Below are 21963 nucleotides of genomic sequence, written 5' to 3'. Positions count from 1 at the left end.
GTGTGTGCACATGTGAGGTCAGAGGACAACCTGGGAAGTCTGCTCTTCCCTTCCACCATCTTGGTCCCAAGGATCACATGTCTGCAGGCTTGGCGGCAAGTACCTTCAATGGCTGGACCATCTTGCCAACTCCTTCACTAGTGATGGTTTGCTTTGTTTTTAATTTTTTGAGACAAGATTTCTGTATGTGGCTTTAGTTGCCCTGGAACTCACTCTATAGACCAGGCTGGCCTTGAACTCGAACTCATAGAGATCTGCCTGCCTCTGCCTTCTGAGTGTTGCCATTAAGGGTGTGCAGCATGCCTGCCCTGCCTTTGCCCCACTCACTCACTGGTTTTTAAGGTATGGCTTTTAGAGAATTTCACATGGCTCTCCCCCTTGTGGCTGGTGTTTTTTTTTGTGTTTTTTTGTGTTTTTTTGTGTTTTTTTTTTTTTTTCCGAGACAGGGTTTCTCTGTGTAGTCCTGGCTCTCCTGGAACTCACTCTGTAGACCAGGCTAGCCTCGAACTCAGAAATCTACCTGCCTCTGCCTCCCAAGTGCTGGGATTAAAGGCGTGTGCCACCACTGCCCGGTGTGGCTGGTGTTACATATCTGTAAGACCTGTGACTTCATTGAGTCCCTGGAAAAGATCTTTTCTGAGGGTGGCGACCGCCTGGTGTCCCCTCAGATGCCCTTAGGGCTCAGTTCTTTACATGGTGTCTCTTCATGCTAAGCATTTCTGTGTGCCTACCCTGCCTCCTATGACTGGGGCTGGGCTTCTGGGTGCCTCCTGACCCTCACTTGTGTTAAGGGGGTTACATGGAACATCACAGCTGCTTGTCCCTCCAGGCCACTGTGTCACCCCGGAGCTTGTCACAGGATAGAGTGTGTCTGTACCTGCCAGTTCCATTGACACCACTGAAAGCCCATGGCCTTCCTCCCGTTTGGGTCCTTCCACTATTCATTGGCCATCCATTCAGCGGGTCTTTTCATCTTGTGGTTTTGTTTCTGAGATACAGTTTCACTGTGAGCACAGGCTGGCCCCAAATTCAGTCTCCCGATTCAGTCTTCAGGTCCATGCCGATTGACGCCAAAGGGTTTATCCGTAACGGCTGGCTAGTACAAGTCCAATGGCGAATGGGAGACCCCTCGGGACCAGTCATCAAGGATAAATGAGGAGATACAAGGGCACGCATGCAGTGTGGGAGTTCAGGGCTCTATGAGGAAATCGTGAGGGCAGTGGAGCTCTAAGGAGGAGTAGGATGGTGAATAAGTGGCAAGGCCCCAGGACACGCAGAGGCCAGCTCATCCATATTGGCAGAGTAGGTGTCATGGAAACAGCCATACGAGAACTCCAGCCCAGTTCAATCTGCCAGTGTGGGGTAGCTCTTAGAATTCTTGGCTGGGGACGTACCTGCCCACGTGTCCCCCTGGGAATCCTTCCCTGCACCAGTGTGTTCCGAGTCTCCCTCTGGTGTGGAAGCCAGCCATGGGCCTGGGGCCCCCTGACACCCAAGACGTCTCTGTCAGCCAGCCTTGTTGGGGGTGGAATGTGAAGTGTGTCCCTGAGGCTCCTGGTTGAGTGCCTGGTCCCCAGCAGGTGGCACTGTTTTGAAGGAGTTGAAGCCTGGCTGCAGGAAGTAGATCACTGGGGGCGGGCCTTGGAAAGTTAAGCCCCTCCCTGCTTCCTGTCTTTCTCTGCTTCCTGGTTCAACACTGTGCCAGTAGTCTCCACCCCTCATCTCTTCCACCATGGTAGGTAGGAACTGTGACGTTGTCCTGAGCTTAAATTCGTAAGTTATTTCTGCATGGTATTTTAGTCATAAGGGTACAGCGTCATGAAGTTACAAGTGCTCTTACTTAGTTACACCTGCAAAAAACTATTTCCAAGGAAGAGGTTTGGGGTACAACTTCCTGTACCTCATATGGGATTGCATGAACCCCTACCTAAACCTACAGTGCTTTTCATCATGGCTGGGGAAACCAGGAAATATTCCCATGCTGGCCTGTATCAGCTGCCTCTTGTGGCTTTAGGAAAGGGAGAGAAAAGGGGTTGGGGGGGAGGAGAGGGGAAGAGAGGGGGAGGAGGGAAGTAGTGGGAGTGAGGAGGTCAGTGGCAGCCACTCTGAACACAAGAGGAGTTAGGCCTGGCAGATGAGAACTCTTTGACCAAAGCTCCGTGAATTGCTGCGAAAGCCACGTTGTGCTATCCTGTCCTCATAGACTGTGGTGGTTGGAATATGCTTGACCCAGGGAGTGGTACTATTAGGAGGTGTGGCCTTGTTGGAGTGGGTGTGTCACTGTGGGTGTGGGCTTAAGACCTTCACCCTAGCTGCCTGGATGTCAGTCTTCCACTAGCAGCCTTCAGATAAAGATGTAGAACTCTCAGTTCCTCCTGCACCATGCCTGCCTGGATGCTGCCATGCTCCTGTCTTGATGATAATGGATCGAACCTCTAAACCTGTAAGCCAGCCCCAATTAAATGTTGCCCTTATAAGAGTTGCTTTGGTCATGGTGTCTGATCACAGCAGTAAAACCCTAAGACAGACTTTGAGCTCCCCAGAGAAGTAGGCCTGACTCAGGCTGCACAGACCTGTGGCCACTTGGGCCGTCTCTGGGTTCCCCTCTATACTGTCCAAGACTCATGCAGGCTCATGCAGTCCCTTCAAGCAGGGAGGCTGCAGCTTGGGGACACATTGGCCATCCCCATACTCTCCGGGACAGAATGGCTAGGCTCAGCAGGACTCTTTGCCTTACAGTCTTCTCTGTTCTTCTTCTTATCCATTATGGCTTCTGGAAGGATGAGAAAGGCTCAGGAAGTTCTACCTCTTATCTAACCAGTATAGAAGATTAGAGTGTTGCTGCTAGGGGCCACTCTGTTTCTTTTAGACTTGAATACTGGGTTGTGGTAATTGGTGTGGGGGTGGGGGTGGGGTTGGTGGTGGAGGTCTGGGGGTGTTCCCTGCCTCTCTTAGCTTTCTCTGCTAGCCTTTATATAACACCCCCCACCCCCTAGTGGGTGAGCTGCCAGGTAGGGACCTTGCACTCTGAGGCCACTGGGGGAGGGGACAGTGCCAACTTTGCCCTGAGGCCTCCACAGGCTTGGCAAGGCTCCAGGTAACAGCCAGGTAGCTGGCTGTGAGCTCCCTCCCCTGGAAGTTGGGCAGGGTGTGGGGGCTGGGGGGGGTTGTCCCAGGTTGTCCCAGGGGAGGCCCCCCGCACCACGTGACCCGTCAGCTGACAGAATAGGATGACTCAGCCGGCAGCTGTCGGCCCCCTAGAAATAATGACAGAAACAATTAGCAACTCAAGCAGTTGCCTTTCCTTAATTGTCTCCTCCGAGTTTAATTAACTAGCTAAATTATCAGCAGTAATGTAGGCATTAATTATGTCAAATTACAGCGTAAAACTCACAAAGTGTGGAAAACGTCAACTCAGCTAGCCTCACCTGCCAAGCCCAGTGGCGGGTGGGCGCCAGGTACCCGAGTGCTGCAACTGGGGGCTGCCAGTGTCCTGGGGGCCTGGGCGAGGGGCTCAAGCCTGGGGAACAGGGCAGCCAGGTCCCTGAGAGCTCATGGGGCTGAGACAAGGTCTTGGCTCGGGCAGGAGAGAGGGATAGTATCCTGCTCCTTGGCCAGATGGCCAGGATATTGAATTATTAAATTATGAATATTAACACAAATCAGACACAAAAGAGGTAATAATTTTGGTGCCTTAAAAAATAATTAACATAATTTTGATAAATTACATGATAAAGGAATCTCAGAATGGAAGGAGATTTATCTTAATTAATATCTTGGACCGGCTTTGGAAAGGAGATGACGCCTGTGGGGATGGAGCAGGTGAGGCCAGGTGGCGATCTGGCCCAGCCTGGGACACACATTTCCCACTGTTGTGGGGTTGCTGGAGGGAAGAGATGGGCCCGCAGGTGGGCAAGATCCACGGGAGCTAGCTCTGTGCCTCAGTTTCCCTTCCTTGAAGTCTGCCCAGCTTCCCCAACATCTTCAGCTCTTGGCTATGTAAGATTATAAGATTTGTCTGTTCTAGCTTCCATGACACATAGTAAGTCCTACCCCTTGTCCAACCACTGCAAAAAGTGTGTGTGCCTTGGTCAAGGTGGCCTGGCTTTGGTCAGTCCCTCTCTGTGGATGTTTTGGTTGGGGCAGCAGAGTCCCCAGTATATTTTGTCAGCACTTCATCCACAAAAGGGCTGAGCTGCGGCTTCTCCAGGCCTGGTACTTTAGTCTGGCTTCCCTCAGGTGCAGTGAGTTTGGGCTGCATGGACTTTGAAGATTGTTGGCAGCCCCTCCCCTACATCCCCATAGGTGCTAGCCAATTCTGTGGGGACATTTCCAACCATAGGCATTTCGGTGGGCCAGACACCTGCAGTGGGGGTTCCAGGGTCCTCTCAAGTCCTAGACAGTGCCCCCTGTCTTAGGGTTTTACTACTGCAAAGAGACACCGTGACCAAGGCAACTTTATAAAGGAAGACATTTAACTGGGGCTGCCTTACAGTTCAGAGGTTTAGTCCATTATCATCATGGCGGGAAGCATGGCGGCACATGGGCAGACATGGTGCTGGAGAAGGAGCTGAGAATTAGAATTCTACATCTGGATCCGCAGGCAGCAGGAACAGAGAGTAACTCTCGGCCTGGCTTGATATCTGAGACCTCAAAGTCCACCTCCCAGTGACACACTTCCTCCAACAAGTGACATGTGACTCTACGGGGGCCATTTGTAGTTAAACTATTCTAGAAGCATGGCTTCCCATGACCCGGGACCATGGGTGTCTAATGGGGAACTTGCTACCTGAAGGTCCAGGTTGAGTCAGGGCAAATGGAGCCACAAGAGCCCAGAAGCTCACTCTCCTCTCCCTTTCTTGATCCAGCAACAACGGTGTCAAATAGGCCAGTGGATTCCTGCCCCAGGGCCTTTGCACTGGTTGGTTGTGCTGCCTGGGACTGGTACTTGCTCCCCGATCATGCTCGCTGTTGCTGCCCTGCTCAGCCCTGGAGTCTTGTCCTGTCTCATGCTTGCCTCCCCTCAGTCGCCTTACACATTTGGTTATCAGTTTCCGTTAGTCTTCTCAGGAAGACAGTGGTCCATTCCCTCTAGTTTCAACTGAGTTTTGGAGTTTTGGAGCCCGATACTCAGTAGGTCTCGGAAAACTCATAGGTTAACAAGATGTTTTCCGTGTTCTCGGACTGGTAGTTCTGCCACAGGCCTGGTCCCTAGGCTTGTCAATCCATGTCTCAGCAGCTACACACACTAATGCCCTGCCATCATGCACCATGTGACAAAGGACATATCACCTATGCGTATTACAGTGTATTTTCTATGACAGACACAGGACATCCACGGGACATGTCACACATTTACCATACCACATATGCCTGTGTGTCGCAGAGACCTGGCGTGGGGCACCTGGGATGGGGTCACCAGTCTAGACCTTGCTGTATACTAGACAGAGCCCCAGATTCCCACAGAGGCCCCTGGGACCTGAGCCAGGGTAGGGACAGAATTCAGGATTCGGGAATGACCTTCACCTTCATACTGGGGAGCCACACCAGGAGAAGAAACAAGATACAGTGCCCAGCCACCCCTGCCTGTAGCCAGGTGTGCTCCGTTTTCCTAGCCAGCTCTGCCAACCCAGACCAGAAACGGAAGGTCCCCTTGTCCCCTTCACATCTTCTACACACCCCAACAACTCCAGACTACAACCCACGAGCTCTAACACCTGCACCTCACATCTGTTCCTCTCTAGCCTCTGGATCGATCACCTCCTGCCTCAGCAGGTCTTCCCCACCATCTCATACCCCCTCCTCAAATGCTGGCATGTGCCCATCCCTCCTGCCCCATCCCCCACCTGCTGCCCCACAGTCAGTACTCTGGGTGACCAGGTTCGTTTCAGAGCCCCAGTGAGGCCACAGGTGGCTTTTAATCTCTTGGGTCCCCTCCACCTAGACCCTCAGTCTAATTATGTTAAAAATCAAGCCAGTGGTCTCAACCTTCCTAATGCTATGACCCCCTAATACGGTGCCTCATGTGGTGACCCCCAGCCATGAAATCATTTTTCATCGCTACTTCATAGCTGTAATGGTACTACTGTTATGAATAGTAATATAAATATCTGATAACCAGTGCCTTAGAAGCATCAAGTCAGGGCATCTTACGAAAACATTGGACCTGGATTCTACACGACTGTTAAAGTGGAGCTGAGGAGATGGCTCAGTGGGTAAAGTGCTTGCTGTATGAGCATGACGACCTGAGTTCAAATCCCCGGCACCCATGTAAAGAGCAGAGCCTGGTGATGAACCTCTGTACTGGAGGATGCCCAGCTGGCCTATGTGACTTGGCGGGATCTCTCTCAAACAGGGTGAACAGCTCTCACTCATGCACGCATGCGCTCACTTTTGTGTCAGTCCCCCTTCCAAAGACTGCCAGGGTGACTGAAGACGAGGAAAAGCACAGGTAGGCTGTGACTTTTCCATTGGTAGAGCTCGCAGTCTTGGAATCCAGCGCCATACCACAAACACAAGCATAGTGTCAGCCACTTGTGAGTCCGGCAGGAGGATTAGGATTTCAAGGCTAGCCTGGGCTACATAGCAAGACCTGATTTCAAAAATCAATTAATAAAAAGATGTGGCAAAGGTCTCGCTTTTCATCTCGGCAGCTGCTGCAGTGTCTCCTCACTTCTCTGGGTTTGAAAAGTTTCAAACTGCTCTGAGAAAGTAGGGTAAGGCCCTGTGATTCGATTCTGCCTGGCACCTTTCAGCCTCAATTGTTATTGTTCGTCCACAATCCTTCCTGCTGTTACCCAACTTCTCTGAGCCTGGCCAATCTGTAAAGGTGCTTTCTGTAGCTCCACCTCCTGTGACGTCAGTAGAAACAGCCCCGCCCCCTTGTTTCATCACTCTGGGCCTGGCCATGAAGTCATCAGGCCTCATGCTGGATCGTCTAATGAGGCCCTCGATTGACAAAGTTCTCCAAGTCAGAATCATAAGACTCCACGATTCACAGTCTCTGGCCCCACAGAGTGGAGATGGATCGAAGTGAATTGGATGAAACACTTATCTCTAAGATGCTGGGGGACAGTGATGGAGGGCTGATGAGGGGGCAGCAGAAGATGGATAGACTTAGGGAGAGAGAGGGCCCTAACGACCTTCTCTGTGAGGTCTCTGCTTGTACATCTGAGGTCCAAGGTCTGCATGGCTGCAGACCATTGATCTGGTCCAGGCAGATGCCTTTCTGAGGGCAGAGTCCTAGGACCCTCTACAGGCTCAGAACCAGCTTCCTCTTACCCCCTCCTCCCCATCTACATGATGGATCTCAGTAAGAATGAGAGGGTTCATTTTCACTAGCAAACAATGGCCATAAAGCCATGTGACGTCAAGGGTTTGATTTCATTATCCTCTCACCCAGATGTCAGCCATTCATCTATGAACTCACCTGGGTATTCACTCATCCGTCTCTCCACTTGCTCCTTTTTCCACCACCCTTCCACCCACCCATCCATCCATCCACCCACCCATCCACTCACCCACCCATCCATCCACCCACCCACCCACCCACCCATCCATCCACTCACCCACCCATCCACCCACCCACCCACCTACCCATCCATCCACTCACCCACCCATCCACCCACCCACCCACACATCCATCCACCCACCCACCCACACATCCATCCACCCACCCATCCACTCACCCACCCATCCATCCACTTACCCACCCACCCACCCATTCACCCACCCATCCATCCACTCACCCACCCACTCATCCACTCACCCATCTATCCATCCATTCACCCATCTATCCATCCATCCATCCACCCACCCACTCATCTATCCGCCATCCACTTGCTCGTCTTCTCACTGTCCATCCACCACCTACCTATACACCTACTCACTAATCTATTGATCACTACTATTCATGCATCCACCCAATCATCCACTGATCCTCCGCTCCAGCTCCCACCCCCATCTCCCTACCCACTCACCAGCAGCTGTGTATAGGTCACCTGGCATCTGAACACACAAGGGCAGGTGTGTGACTGAGCTCAGCCAGCAGGCACACCTATGCCCAGCAGAGCAAGGTGGGCAAGCATGAGCCGACACATCTGTGTGTCTGGACGGTGTCAGGCAAATGGTCACAGCCTGAAGACACATCACCCTCAGTTGTGGACAGAGCTGACCACACCCTGATTCTGCTGTGACATATGCCTGGCACAACCATCTGATGTTGGGCTGGGACTGGTGTCGATATGTTGGGGTTCATCTACCACTGTATGTACAGCTTGCTTTGGGGTGCACAGGGATCTTCCAAATTCATTGCAGCCTCAGCTGCTGGCCCACATACAAATGTTCTGAAGAGTCGCGCCAGACTGCTCACTCAGGGGTAGCCCAGCCAAGTGTTAAGCCTCTGTGTTGTGTGTGTTCTTCCTCCTTCCCCAGTGTGTGACCAGTGTCCTGGACCTGAGGATGAGGTGTGTCCATGTCTAAAGCTCTGCCTACGTGCTGACTCATGTATTGGAAGTCACTTCCCAACTGTCATCATAGAAGCCTCCATTTTTCTATCTTTAAAATGGGTAGGTGATGGCCGGCTGTGAGATGAACACCTTGCCAGCAATACTGTGGGCCACTGAGGCTTGCTGGGAACTAGCCTGAGGCTACCCTTTCCGCTTTCCTCTGCCCCAGGCTTAGGTTTCCCAGATGAAGATCACAAGGTTCAGAGATGTGAAGTAACTACCTAAGATCACAGAATCTGTTGGTGAGAAGGGAGCCATGTGTAACGGGGCTCTTAGATGATGTGGTGGAAGGTGAATGGGAGAGCCATGACAGCAGAGACCTGGGGAATGGACAAGGAGATGGGGAGGCTCTGTCCAAGGTCATGCTTGTGAGTTGCAGCACCAAGCCAGGTCCACCCCGCCCCCCAGGTGCAGCCGGAGTTCCGTCCAGCCACAGTTCTTGGCAGTTGCTCTCAACAACAGCAGGCTTTGCCCGGATCCAGCTGGGTTGGAACACAGGCCAGCACCATCTGTCCCTTACCCTCCATATCTGAGATGCCCACCCTGAGTGAGACCGCAGGCGTGTAGGAGGGCTGTGGGCAGCGTTAGAGGGGAGCATTCGGCTTCCTGCCAGTGACAGCCATAGGTGCTGCGGGACCCCACAAGGGACAGGGCCACCTCAGACCCAGCCCTGTCACAGCCTGCTTCTGCTAACCACATCCAGGGTGTGGGAAGGACATGGGGAAACAGACATTGTAGCTTCTATCCTATACACAGTGTAGGTAGGGAAACTGAGGCACAGGTGTCTAGAACTTCTAGAATGCCACACAGAAAGGTTGCAACCACAAGCTGGTGCCCCGTGACCGTCCACTTTCATTGACCTTCCCTTTCCTGACTCAGTTCTTACAGCCCTCCCCTAAATACCCCGACTTGGAAGATACTTGGGACATCTCAGGATCTTGGCTAAAACAGGGCATAAGACTGGCATGGGTTTAACATTATAAATATTTAACTGGTGGGTGGCACGTCAGACTGTAGCTGGGTGGCAGCGTGAGCCCATTTGGTTGCTTTCAACTGAGGCCATCTTAAGCTACCTGGTCTCGCCTCAGCTTCTCAATCAGTAAAATGGAATCAACGAATGAATGGCCAAACAACACACCGAGAAGCCTTAAGCTGGCTTTACGTTTGGGCAAAAGCCCCCAAGTCCAGCCAGTTGAGCACCACTGAGTGCGGCCGGCAGGTGGCGCTGCGGCGTTTCTAAGCAAGCGCGCGTGGATCTCTGTGGGGTGGTGGCCCTGAGGGTGTCCCAGAGGCAGTGCAAGTGGCATGCTTCCCTAAGCCACCCCAGCGATGTTTGCATGACGGTCCAGAGGCACCTGACTGAACCACCCTGAAGATCTACATTAGGTTGTTGTGCCGGGCCTGCCATGTCTCATCAGTGGGCACAATGGGGATCTTGTGGCCTGGGCTCAAGGAGGCATCAGGAGAGATGCTTGCTCTGAGGCCTGACAGGAGGGCACTGACTGGTTTGTCATAGATGAGGCCCGCAGGGCTGTGAGGTCGCTGGCTCAAGCAGTGACTTCAAGAGGTGCTCAGTGCCATTACTTCCGTGACTAAAAGTGGTGGGTACTCCCCTGGACAGCTGGTGGCCTCAGACGGAAGGACTCTGGATCCTGGTCCTCTTTAGACCCTTTGGTAATAAGTAATTTTTTCCTAAGGAGTGCGGCGTGGTGTCTGGCGAGCCAGGGAAGAACTGTCCCTATTGTGTGTATGGAAGCAAGCATCCCTCGGCCTCATCTTCTCTATCTGTGCATTGGGATGGTAGATTACCTTGGCTCCCGCCGTCCCCCAGCCCCCACCCCAGGACAGATGGCAGGCTCTATCCCTGTGTCGTTATCTGGCTGGATTGAGCCCAGCCTAGTCTTTCTTACCTCATAGGAGGGCTCCCATAACCCCACCAAATGGGAGGACCCTCCCAAAGCATGGGACAGCCCCGCCCTTTAATAGGACTGTCCCACCCACTGCACAGGATTGCCCCACCCACTGCACAGGACCGCCCCGCCCACAGCACGGGACAATCCCTCCCAGTACTCTGAGGACGCCTGGACTTGCAAGGCCCACAGGCACTGGCCTGGACTTGCAGAGTGTGCAGCCTGACCGTACCCTAAGTGCGCAGGGGGGACACAGGCCAGGAAAAGAGCCGCGTGTGCGCGCAGCAGCTGGGTGTGTGCAGGGGACTGTCGGAGCACCCAGCTCCGCAGCGACGCTCCTTAATTAGATTCTGGGAACCAGACACACAAACAAAAGATATTAATATCAAGCAGCGCCGCATCAATCGCAGTTTACACAGATCAGAGAGTGGTTTGGGTGCAAAGAGGTTGTAGCGTGACAGGTTGTTACTTTACAAGTTGGGGGTGGAGGACGCGTGGTAGGCCCGACTGCATCTACTCTGAGAGGAAGTCGGTTGGTGCTGAGACTCGAGAGGAGGGTGGCATTCGAGGCTGTGCCAGGGCCTGGCTGCCACAGGGGCCTCGGCAACTCAGGGAGGGGTTATATATACGTCTAGTCAATTCACAGCAACTGCAGTAAACCCTTATAACCAGCGACTGTGACTTTTTTTTTTTTTTTTTTTTTTTTTGGTTTTTCGAGACAGGGTTTCTTTGTATAGCCTTGGCTGTCCTGGAACTCACTCTGTAGACCAGGCTGGCCTCGAACTCAGAAATCCACCTGCCTCTGCCTCCCAAGTGCTGGGATTAAAGGCGTGCGCCACCACCGCCCGGCTTGTGACCTTATTTTCAATTGATTTATTTACTTTTTTCCTCTTTGAGATAGGGCCTCATACAACCCAGGCTGGCCTCAAACTGGCCATGGAGCCAATGATGACCTTAAACTCCTGATCCTGCCACCACCTCCTCCAGAATGCTGAGGTTCTAGTGTGCACCACCATGCCTGATGGGTGTGGAACTCAGGGCCCCTTCCTCTGCGTCCCAAATGCCAGGGTGACAGGCAGGCCTATGACACCATACCTGGTTTCAGTGAAAAAAAAAAAGTTACTTGCAAGATATGATGACACACATCTTTAATCCTAGCACTCAGGTAGTAGAGGCAGGAGGGTCTCTTTGAGTTCAAGGCCAGCCTGGTCTACATATGAGTTCCAGGCCAGCCAAGGCTACATAGTGATGTCTGGTCTCAACAATGAGGGTGGGGATTAAACTAAAAAGACTATTACCTTCAGGTTGGACGAATGCAGCTATCAGTCAGGGAGCTGTGGCTACTCGTGTGGGGGAGGGGCGAGTGGTGACATGAGCCCTGGGGGTCCCCTCTCAGGGTCCTTCCACAGTGACCGCAGAGTGCCTGGCTGCACCAGCCTCAGAACCTGCCAGCCTGCAGTGGAGGGTCTCTTGTTAGGAGCAGCCTTACGGGAATCCCCACACTCCCACTACAAGCTAGCACCCCAGTCTAGAGAAGGTCTCTGTATTTCCTGGCTCCTAGTGTTTGTAGAAGGCTTTGGACATAAACTTGAGGGCATGGATGGGAAAAGTGCCCTCCAAACAAAGTTACCAGGCTACCCCCTCCAAATACAGATAGGGAAACTGAGGCCAGGAGAGGCCCTGAAGCTTGTAGAAACTCCATAACCAGCCCACTCACTGACTTCTCTTGTCCTCTGATCCCGGTCCTGCCATAGGGGGGCTCTCTAGTGGTCCCATCCTATTCTGTGTGACCTTGGGCATGGGGTCACTGTTTCTGAACCAAGGTTTTCTCTTCTACTTTCATTTCATCTGGGCCCCATGGGGTGATGGGGGGTATCAGTCTTAGTACGGTCCTAGAACTCAGTGCTCACAGAGTTGTAGGTACCCCCTGGGCCCTGGGCACACAGGCTGTTTTGTGTCTAACACTAGAAATTGGCCTGTCTGGATCCTGGAGCCAAGGGCTCCCTTGGGGGGTCTTTTGCACGTGTGAAGGATCCAGCACAGGTAGCACCTTGCACATTGTCCCTAGCAGGCATGGGAGAGCTTGAAACCCTTAAGGCTGAGTGGCCTTGTCAGGATATCTGAGAGAGGGGCTATAACACATGAGAAAACTGAAGCTCAGAGAGGTTATGCAGCTTACTAGAGGTCACACAGCACAGCAGAAGCATCCATGATGAATTGTTCTCAAAGCATCTTGGTCCCTTCCTTGGGTGGAATAGCCTGAGTGGCCCAGATGCCAGTCTTCCTCTCAGCGCCAGGATGTTCTCAGAGGGAGCACTGATGGAGTTGTTAGGTGAGGTTGACCCCCATGTTGGGGAGGAGAAGACATCACTGTTTCAAGGAAACTGCCTCCGACGTATTCAATTACATGCAATTTATATAATAGCCGCCGGAGTTACCAGCCAAAATAATAATAATAATGATAATCGTATGATTTTCTTTTCAAAGCCCTAGAGACAAATTAAAGCACTGCAAAGTGAGTTTGTAATTGGCGTGGGCCATGGGAGTCTGGGGACTCTCCAGGTGTGTGCCTGACAGGGCACTGGCTCTCAGCAGCCTGGCCCTCCCTTTTCTGGGCCCCGAGACCCTACACATGTGCCTGCACATGGGCTTCACACAGCTTGACCTTAGGCCTGGGCTCATATCATGAACTAAGGACCTGTGTATCAGGGCTGGAGGCAAGAGGTGACAGGGAGAGGCAGTGAGCCCACTCCCAGCTTCAGAACCCTGGGTCTGTCCCCAGAGCTCAGCTCCCAAGGGCCCTCTCCTTAGCAAAACAATCCTTCCATTTTCAGAAACCAAAACCGTGTGGCATGTCCAGGGTACCCCAGCCTGGCATTCAAGAGAGCACCAGGAAGGCCTGCACTAGGCTGGACAATCTGAGTCAAGCCAGCCTGGAGACAAAGCTGACCCTGCTAACCCATGGTTGATACTCTGTGAGCCTCTGTCCAAGTGATCTGGGTGGCATTAGTTGGCATGAGGGTAGTGACTTCCCCATTTGGTAGAATGACCTGAGAAAGGTCCCCCAGAGTTCACAGATATCCCTAGCATATGGGGTAGGGTAAAGTGGGCTCTGAGTCCCAAGTCCTTCCATGACTTCTAGGATCCTGTGACCTCACCCCACTCTCCAGTAATTATAAGAATAAAGGATACCAGGCCTGGACTGCAGTGGGGAAACTCAGAGCATCCCAGCCCACAATCATTTCTGGGTCACCCCTGGGCCTCACACCTCCACCTGCCTAGCTGGGCACGGCAAGGTTACTTCCCCAGGCTCAGTGGAGACATTGCTTGAGTGCCACAAGCTTCCACCATTAATACAATGTCACACCAGCTCTCATAGCACGCAGAAACCTTCTCTGCAAGGTACCCCGGTCATTTTGGGAGCAGGCTGCCCACTAGGAGCAGCTGTGACCAGTGATCTTGAGGGTCCTCATGTCAACAGAAGTCATAGAGAGACAGGGAAGGGTGCACGGGAGAGGGCACGAGGCCTCCAAGGACACGAGGGTGCTCCTAGATTGGTGTAAGACAGTCCATGCCTCCGCACCCCATGCTTCATCTCAGAAGTCAGGGTCCTGAGGGCTGTGCAGGAGGGGAAGCCTGTCTCCAGCATCAGCAACACCTGAAAAGAAGGGACTCATCCTGGACTTAAGAGACTGGTCAGTCTGCAGGGTCCTGAGAGTACTCCATCCTTGGGACTTCCTGTCCCTCCCTGCTGGACTGTCCCCAGGGGCAGCTGCTGATCCCTGATTCTACCATTAGTCCTGATGGTTGGCTCCTGACAGAGACAGGGGTTGGGGTTTTCCAATCCACATGAACCTAGGAGGTTCCATCCCTAGGAGATTCCTGGGGATGAAGCAGCCTTTGGGGAGGACTTCTGGTGGCTGGACTGCCTGGTCACCTATGGTCCACCCCACAGGCTCTGTGGTCACAGATTTTCTTCATTGCTGCCTGATACCTGCCCCTTTCCCCTCCCCCAGCTTCTTGGGGTCCTACTGCTGATGTTTGTACACCCCTCCTCCTCCTTCCTACCTCTCCCTTTCCCTTATCCTCCCTTCCCTCCTCCCCTCCTCCCCTTCTCCCTCCAATTCCCTCCTCTGTCCCTCCCTCCTCCCCTCCCTCCTCCCCTCCCCCTCCATCTCAGGCTCTGCAATTACAGCTAATCAGATACCTGAGCTGCTCGCGAAGCTATTAGCAGCTCTCCCTGTCCAGTGGGAAATCAACCGGGCCGGACAATTAGCTTTTTAGTTCCAAGTCGGATTCTGATGCCTGATGCGTAAACAACTCAAGCACTCCCTGCCCCCACCTTTCCAGTACTTTCCCTCCTCCTCCCTCTCCTGCTCCTCTACCTGGTCCAACTCCACACTCCTCCTTCCTTCACCCTCCAGGGCCTGGTGCAGAGCACTAACTGCGGCCTATGGCAGACAGGACCGTGCTTGAGTCTCGGCCATCCTGTGCAGGCCTCGCTCTCCGCGGTGCTATTAGTGAAAAAGCAGGCGGGGTGACAGTGACCACACTATTTCCAGGAGAATCTGCAACCCCCCCGTTTTTTAGCCAAGGCTTCCCCATCCTCTCAGCCTCCTACCCTCTCATCTTACTGAGTATGAGCACGTGTGTGTGTGTGTGTGTGTGTGTGTGTGTGTGTGTGTGTGTCTGCCTGTGCACGCGCCTGTTTGTAATTAAGCAGCTAATTGTGCCGGTTCTTGATTAGCTTGGGGGTGGTAATGTTCTAGCGAGATGAGGTGTTGTATACAGTTCAGAACCATTTAGAGAAATTGGAGCTAATTTTGCTGTCTGCGCTTATTACTGCATTAATTTAATTTGGGTTGCTTTTAGCTCATTAACACATCTAATTAATTCGTTGACATCACTATTAAGATGTCTCTTTGAAATTGGCGTCTCTAGATAATGGGGATGGAGAGGCTGACGCTGAGCTGCTTGGGAAGGCGGGGAGGGGAGGGGGACGGGGCCACTAATGAATTTTCCATCAGGATCTCCCAGTGTGGCAGAGGGGGTGCAAGGCAGGCGGAGGGAGGGAGCGGAGACAAAGAAAGGGGGAACTGGAGAGCTTGCGGCTGGCCGGCTCTTAAATATTGAATTGCTTATATAAACAAACAGACCCGTCTGCAGGAGCCAGTGCCAGGCTGCACCCCACCCTGGCCTGCTCCCCCGTGCTCTGGGGGTTTCCTGCTAAGCCAGAGTCAAGGTCAGCTCCACTTCACGGGTGGTAGAAGCTGGGGAGGGAGGTCCAGACCTACCTGAGGGACATTGCGAAGGTGTGTTGAACATCAAGGGAAACTGAGTCTCAGAGACTGACTTGGTGGTACTCTAGGTTACAGGGGAAGTGGGGTAACATTCAGTTGAGTCCCAGTTGCATGCTGGGATGGTGAGAGGGATCTTAAATGACCCTGCTCCTGGTCTCTGGCCTTTCTGATCCTGCTGGGTGTGGAAGAAGGCAATTCATGACTCCTCCCTAGCACAGGCAGGGGGCAGGCTCCCCCTGCACCAGCCCTGAGCAGGAGGATTGAGTTTGGGGTCATCCTTGGCTACATTGTGAGACTCAGATGTGGAGGTTAGCATGTTCTCAGGAGCTTTCAAGGAAAATCCTCCCATTGCTCTGTCCCTTCCTTATCAGGGCCCTGAGGTGACAGATGACAATCAACAAACCAGGTTAGTCAGGATGGTGGGCTGGCTACTCTTCTCTGGGAGTTGAGGCAGGGTAGCCTTCACGGAGGTGGTGACTCCTGGACTGGTCTTTGAGGGATGAAGAGATGTTTGGTTTTGGTCAAGTTCTAGGAGCTCACTTAGTTCCAAGCATACAGCAAGAACTAAATTGATGTCGGTTTGTCTGTCCAGTAGAAACAGCCTGGTTTCTGAGCTATCTGCTGGGCTGAATGAGGATGCCACTTGGACCTGCTGTGCATACAGCTGTGCACCAGAACTGAGTAACTAACGGGAGGGTAGCATATATGACAGGGACACACAGGCAGATCCAGGACCTGTCAACCCAGAGGACTTTAGGAACACCCTCCACTGTGGCCAAGAGGGGTTGGGAAGGCTAGGAACCAGAATGGTGGAGCTTGCCATGACTACCCTCAAGGAAACAGGAGGGAGCCTGGGATCTGGCTTTCCCAAGTCATTGTAATGAAGGTCAGACCCACTGTGTGACCAAATGTCCCATGCCTCACAGGAGCAGACACTGATTTGCTTCCCTTTGTAGTTTATTTAAGACAAAGTCTCGCGATGTAGTCCAGGTTAATCTCCAAATTACAATCTCCCTATCTCAGCCTTCTAAGATCTGGGATTATAGGTGTGATGCAGAGATGGCTCAGCAGTTAAGAGTGAGTGCTGCTCTCCCAGAGGACAAGTCATCAGCTCAGCACCACACCAGCTGTGCTCCTCCTATTCAGTACTGGAGTTGGAACCCTCTACTGAGCCACACCCCAGCCCCTCTCACCGGGGTATTCTAGGCAGGGGCTCTACCACTGAGCCACATCCCAGCCCCTCACTGGGGGATTCTAGGCAGGGGCTCTACCACTGAGCCACATCCCAGCCCCTCACTGGGGGATTCTAGGCAGGGGCTCTACCACTGAGCCACGCCCCCAGCCCCTCACTGGGGGATTCTAGGCAGGGCTCTACCACTGAGCTACACTCCAGCCCCTCACTGGGGGATTCTAGGCAGGGGCTCTACCACTGAGCCACGCCCAAGCCCCTCACTGGGGGATTCTAGGCAGGGGCTCTACCACTGAGCCACGCCCAAGCCCCTCACTGGGGGATTCTAGGCAGGGGCTCAACCACTGAGCCATGTTTACTGGACTATGTTTACTGTTTAACAAACACTTTGAAATACATGAATGCTAAGGCCTCTGGGTCTGAGGTCAGATCTTAGCTTTGGGTCTAGAAACTTTCTGCTGCAGTGACCAGGCTCTAGGATGCAGTTTTGGGGTTGGTCTGTATGGACCCAGGTAAGGACAATTTTCTCTCTGCACAGCTCTAAGCTGGTGGGTCCCCTGAAGTCACTCCCACAGACTCTCCCAGCAGAATCCCACCTGTGACCCAGCTGGAGGCTGGATGGGGGAGAAGATGGGTGAGCCCCAGGTAGGGAGTACAGGCCTGCTTGTGTGGTACCTGGCTGGCCTGTGGGCAGTGCCTTCTCGTCCATACCTCCATGGGGATCCCTTCTTCACTATACTGATGGTGTTCTCAACACTGAGCTGGACCCCAGATCTATTTACAGGATTCTTGGAGGGGCACTGGAAATGGTTCCTTTAAAAACAAAAACAACTTTAAAAATTGTTTTCATGTTTTTAAACTTTTTTTTGAGACATGGCCTCTCTACATAGCTCTGGCTGACCTGGAACTCACTGTGTACATCAAGCTGGCCTCAGACTCACAGACATCCTCCTACCTCAGCCTCCAGAGTGCTGAGATTAAAGGAATGAGCCACCATGCCTGGTTAATTCTAGTTTTCAATTGTGTGTCAGTGTATGGGTATGCCCAGCGTAGGCGTTGAGAGCTGAACTTGGGTTTTCTGGAGGAGCAGTTCACAGTTTCAATCGGTGAGCTACCTCTCCAATCCCTGGAAAAGACATCTTTAGGATTTTGTTCAACATCTCCGCTGTCAACAACCCAGGGGGACTCTGTCCCAGGTTCCTGTAGGCAGTATCAAACACTTCTGCAGTCTAATCCATAGACTTCCTTCAGGTGTGGCTGTCTGAGCTCTGAAAGTGGGCACACGCTGTTGGGGGTCCACTGATACAATGTCAGCCTCCACCTTTGTTAATAAACATGGCAGCCTTGATTGACCGGTGGTGAAAGCATTGCAGTCCTGTGATGGGCACCATCTTCTCCTCTCCGCCCATCTTCCTGGATTTGAGCATGGATGTGGCCTCAGCTTGCTCTGGGCTACCATAGACTTCCAGGAGACTGTGGCAGGCCTGCATGGGGCCTGACACATACATCGCTGGCTAATTAATTCCTATTCCCACCACTCATCACATCTTACCTTGCAGCGCTTGGGTGTGCGCCCTACTTCTCCCCTGACCAAGGGGCAGAAAACACAGCTGGAGCCTTACCAACCCAGCTGGGCCAACCCCCTGCAGCAGTCAGCTCTTAAGGGTTTCCAGGGTCCATCTTCTCAGACTTCACATCAGATGGGATGCCTTCCTCTCAGGTGTGGGCAGGACACCTGCCTTGTCCCTACATCGTAGGATATGGGGCCACTGTGATATGCGACTGCTGGGTCCATTGGTGTTTTGGGAGACTCCCTGCAAATAGCCATGTACTGGAATTGAGAGGTGGCTTCCTTGTCTTGGAACATCCCAAGAAGCTGTGAGTCTGTCCAACAAGAGAGACCGGCCCCCAGTCCTCTTCTTTAGATGCACCAGCCTGGAGGCAGCTTCTTCTCCTACTAAGGGCTGTTGTGAGTGGCCTGTGATGTTTCTTCTGCTGAGCAGAGGACCTGGCTGAGCCTTGCCTTGTCTCTGACCCATAGATAGAGGTGGGTCTGGGAGACTGGGGATGTGGCAACACTGGGCAGGGCTAGACACCAGCCCTGCTCCCATCTCAAAGAGACCATCACTGTTCTATCTTCCATAAATTGGCCTCGTTGGTGGCCACCCTTGCCACTGACCACTTCAAAGGAAACATCACTTCCTCCAGGAAGTCTCCAGGATTATACTACCCTGTCAACCACAGTGACCAGGGGTCTTGGCTTGTGTAGAGAGCAGTATTGTACAATCCTGACACCTCCAGGGCCCAGCCCAAGTCTTGTGGCATGTCTGGGGCTTAGGGATGGTCACAGAGAGAGGCCTGTGGGTTGTCAGAGCCTTCTGTCTAGGTCTTAGCTGGCAAGCTGGCACTGTCTTGCATGCCCCATGTCCATATGTCCAGCTGGGGAATCTGCACACCCCAGTACACAGCCTAGAGAGTTCCTAAGCCCCTACCTGCCCAAGCTTCCAATCCTAAGCCTAGAAGCTCTGGTTGGCTACCACTGATAATTCACAGGAAGTCACTGAGCAATGGGACCACTCATGACCCAGCCACAACAAGTGTTCATGTGTTTTCATGCCCACTGTGGGCCAGAAATGTTTAAGATCTCACACTAGTGAGACTTCAGATTTTGGATTTCAGAATACTTTGGATTTCCAAATTCAGGGTGCCAGACCTAGGGAAAGTCTACATAAACATTCCCAAGTCCAATCAAAAGCCCTCTAAATTCTGAAATAACTCTGGTCTCCAGAACTTTGGACAAAGGATCTTCAAATTGTTATCAGGCTGGAGGAAAACCTGGCCTCAGAGATGTTGGGTGGCTTTACTGGAGACACACAGCAGGGGCAGAAGTTGAACTCTGACCCCCATAGTTCAGGTCTTTTCTGCTGTGTTTCCTCTGCCTTCTCCACACCATGGGCCCATTGGGAGCTCTGGACCACTTGCTACTGGGGTCCCATTCCCCGCTAATAGGCTCGGGTGAAGGGAAATTTCAATCCGATAACACAAATCTGCAATAACAGTTATAATTAATTTATATAGAAGGCATTATGTAATTACCCTCAGTGTATTCCAGTTTCATGGATGAGATTCACCAGCTCCCCAGTTAAACTATGGGGCCCTCGTGAAGACAGACGGGAAAGCGGTATTTCAATATTTCTTATAATTTTATATTGTCTCTAATGTCTCTCATGCTAATTTCATTATGCAACAGAGTCGGCACAGTGATGTAATTATTGAAAAGTAATTTTGCAATAAATGGATTTAAATGTGTTGGCGTCCGTTGTAAATTCAATCTCACACCAAGGGTGCCGGGTGCAGACGGGAGGCAAGAGGGGTTCAGGGGCCCCAGGCTGGAAATTGAGAAGTCCTGTGTGGTTTCAACGAAGAGTCACCTTACACCTGCCAACGGCACTTGAGGCTCAGAGGACTTGATTCGCTACTCATTCTGGTCCCACCCACAGCCAGATCCTACCTGGTTTGGTGCCACCCTTAGCTCCCAGTGTGTACGAGACCCATTACCGGGCCTTGCCTAACTAAAACTTTAAAATAAAATCCAGCCTCTCAGCATGATGGCCTTCCCAGGAGATTTCCTGTCTCACCTACTTGCTGCTCCCTGATCCACCTGCCAGTATGCTCCTCTTCAAGTTGCTGCTGCTGCACCCCAGGGCCACTGCACATGTCGATGTGGCTGCTGAGACCCCCCCCCCAGGTGTTCCGTGCTTCCCTTACACACCCTGGGAGCCCCTCTGAACACCCTTGCTGGGGCCACAGTCATAGGACAGAACGCCATGGCTGCCCTTGAAGTCTCCCTGGAGCATCCCGTGCCTCTCTCTGCCCTGCAGGACCTTTGGCTCCAGGATGTCTTCTTAAGCATCCGTTGTCTAGAGCCAAGCGAGAGCTAGAAGGTCACGTGGGAGGCAGCAGGGCAGAGCTTGGTCTGCAGGGCTGGGAGGCCTAAACAGACTTTGGATTTGAGTTCCTGCTCCCGAGAGCCCTCCTTGACTGTTGAGGCTGCAGCTGCTGGATGCTAGGAGAGAGAGAGAGAGAGAGAGAGAGAGAGAGAGAGAGAGAGAGAGACTGACTGTGGAGTAGGGGCAGAGGGTGATGTAGAACTTGGGGCTGGGCAGAGCTGGGAGGTCCAAGCTGAGGCTCAGCTCACTGCTGTGCACCTGATGCCCTTGCTTTTCAGGTGTGTAGACTAAGTGTATGCACAGTAGAGTTTCCATAAAGGCTCCCTTGCCCCATAGCTGCCCAGGGGAAAGGGTGGGTCTTGTGTCCTGGGTCCAGGCCCTATGACAAGCTGTATTATCTGGCCTTTGTTTCTTGTATGGTCCACAGCTGTCCCTGCAGAAGGGACTTCTGTCTCTGCCTCGTGCTGTGGAGTGCAAGGGACAGAGTCTCCACCCTCACCAGCCTCACACAAGAGAGAGCCTCTCTCACACATACATAAATGCCTATGTGTCCTACCCCAAGCGGCCCCTCTCCCCATCACTTCTGGAACTCTGGTTGCCCCCTGGCTTCTGGCTCCTCTGAGTCCTCGTGTCACAGCTGAACCTGATCTGCCATTTGTTCCTGGGCGATGTGCAAATTGGCAACTCATCGATTATTAATGAGGTGTTAATTGCTCTCTGCAACCAGTTTCCACGTGATGCTGTCTGTTCCAGCATGAGCTTCCACAGCTGTCGAGACAGGGGCCTGGACCTGGACCACAGGACACGGGGCAGTTTCTGGGGTTCCATCATGTCCTCATAGACGCAACAGTAGAGCTGGAAGCCTGTATGAAAGCCAGTTCATTTCCTGAGAGAGCGGCAGAAGGTGGCGGTGGCCTATGTGGGACTGACCGGATCCCAGATGTGATGACAGGCCCCCTACAGGTGGCAATTGCCCTCCAGCCTGGGAAGAGCTTTTCCACAGTGTCACCACCGCTGGGCTCCTGCCTAGACATCTGGCAGTGAGGCTGTGATGACCAGGATTCAGCCTGCCCTGGGGACAAGGGTGGAAGGCTACTCCAGGGACCA

The sequence above is a fragment of the Arvicanthis niloticus genome, chromosome 24 (assembly GCF_011762505.2).
Source record: "Arvicanthis niloticus isolate mArvNil1 chromosome 24, mArvNil1.pat.X, whole genome shotgun sequence".
In the NCBI taxonomy this organism is placed as follows: domain Eukaryota; kingdom Metazoa; phylum Chordata; class Mammalia; order Rodentia; family Muridae; genus Arvicanthis; species Arvicanthis niloticus.
The sequence above is the reverse complement of the archived record's forward strand: the minus strand, read 5'-3'. Positions refer to the sequence as shown.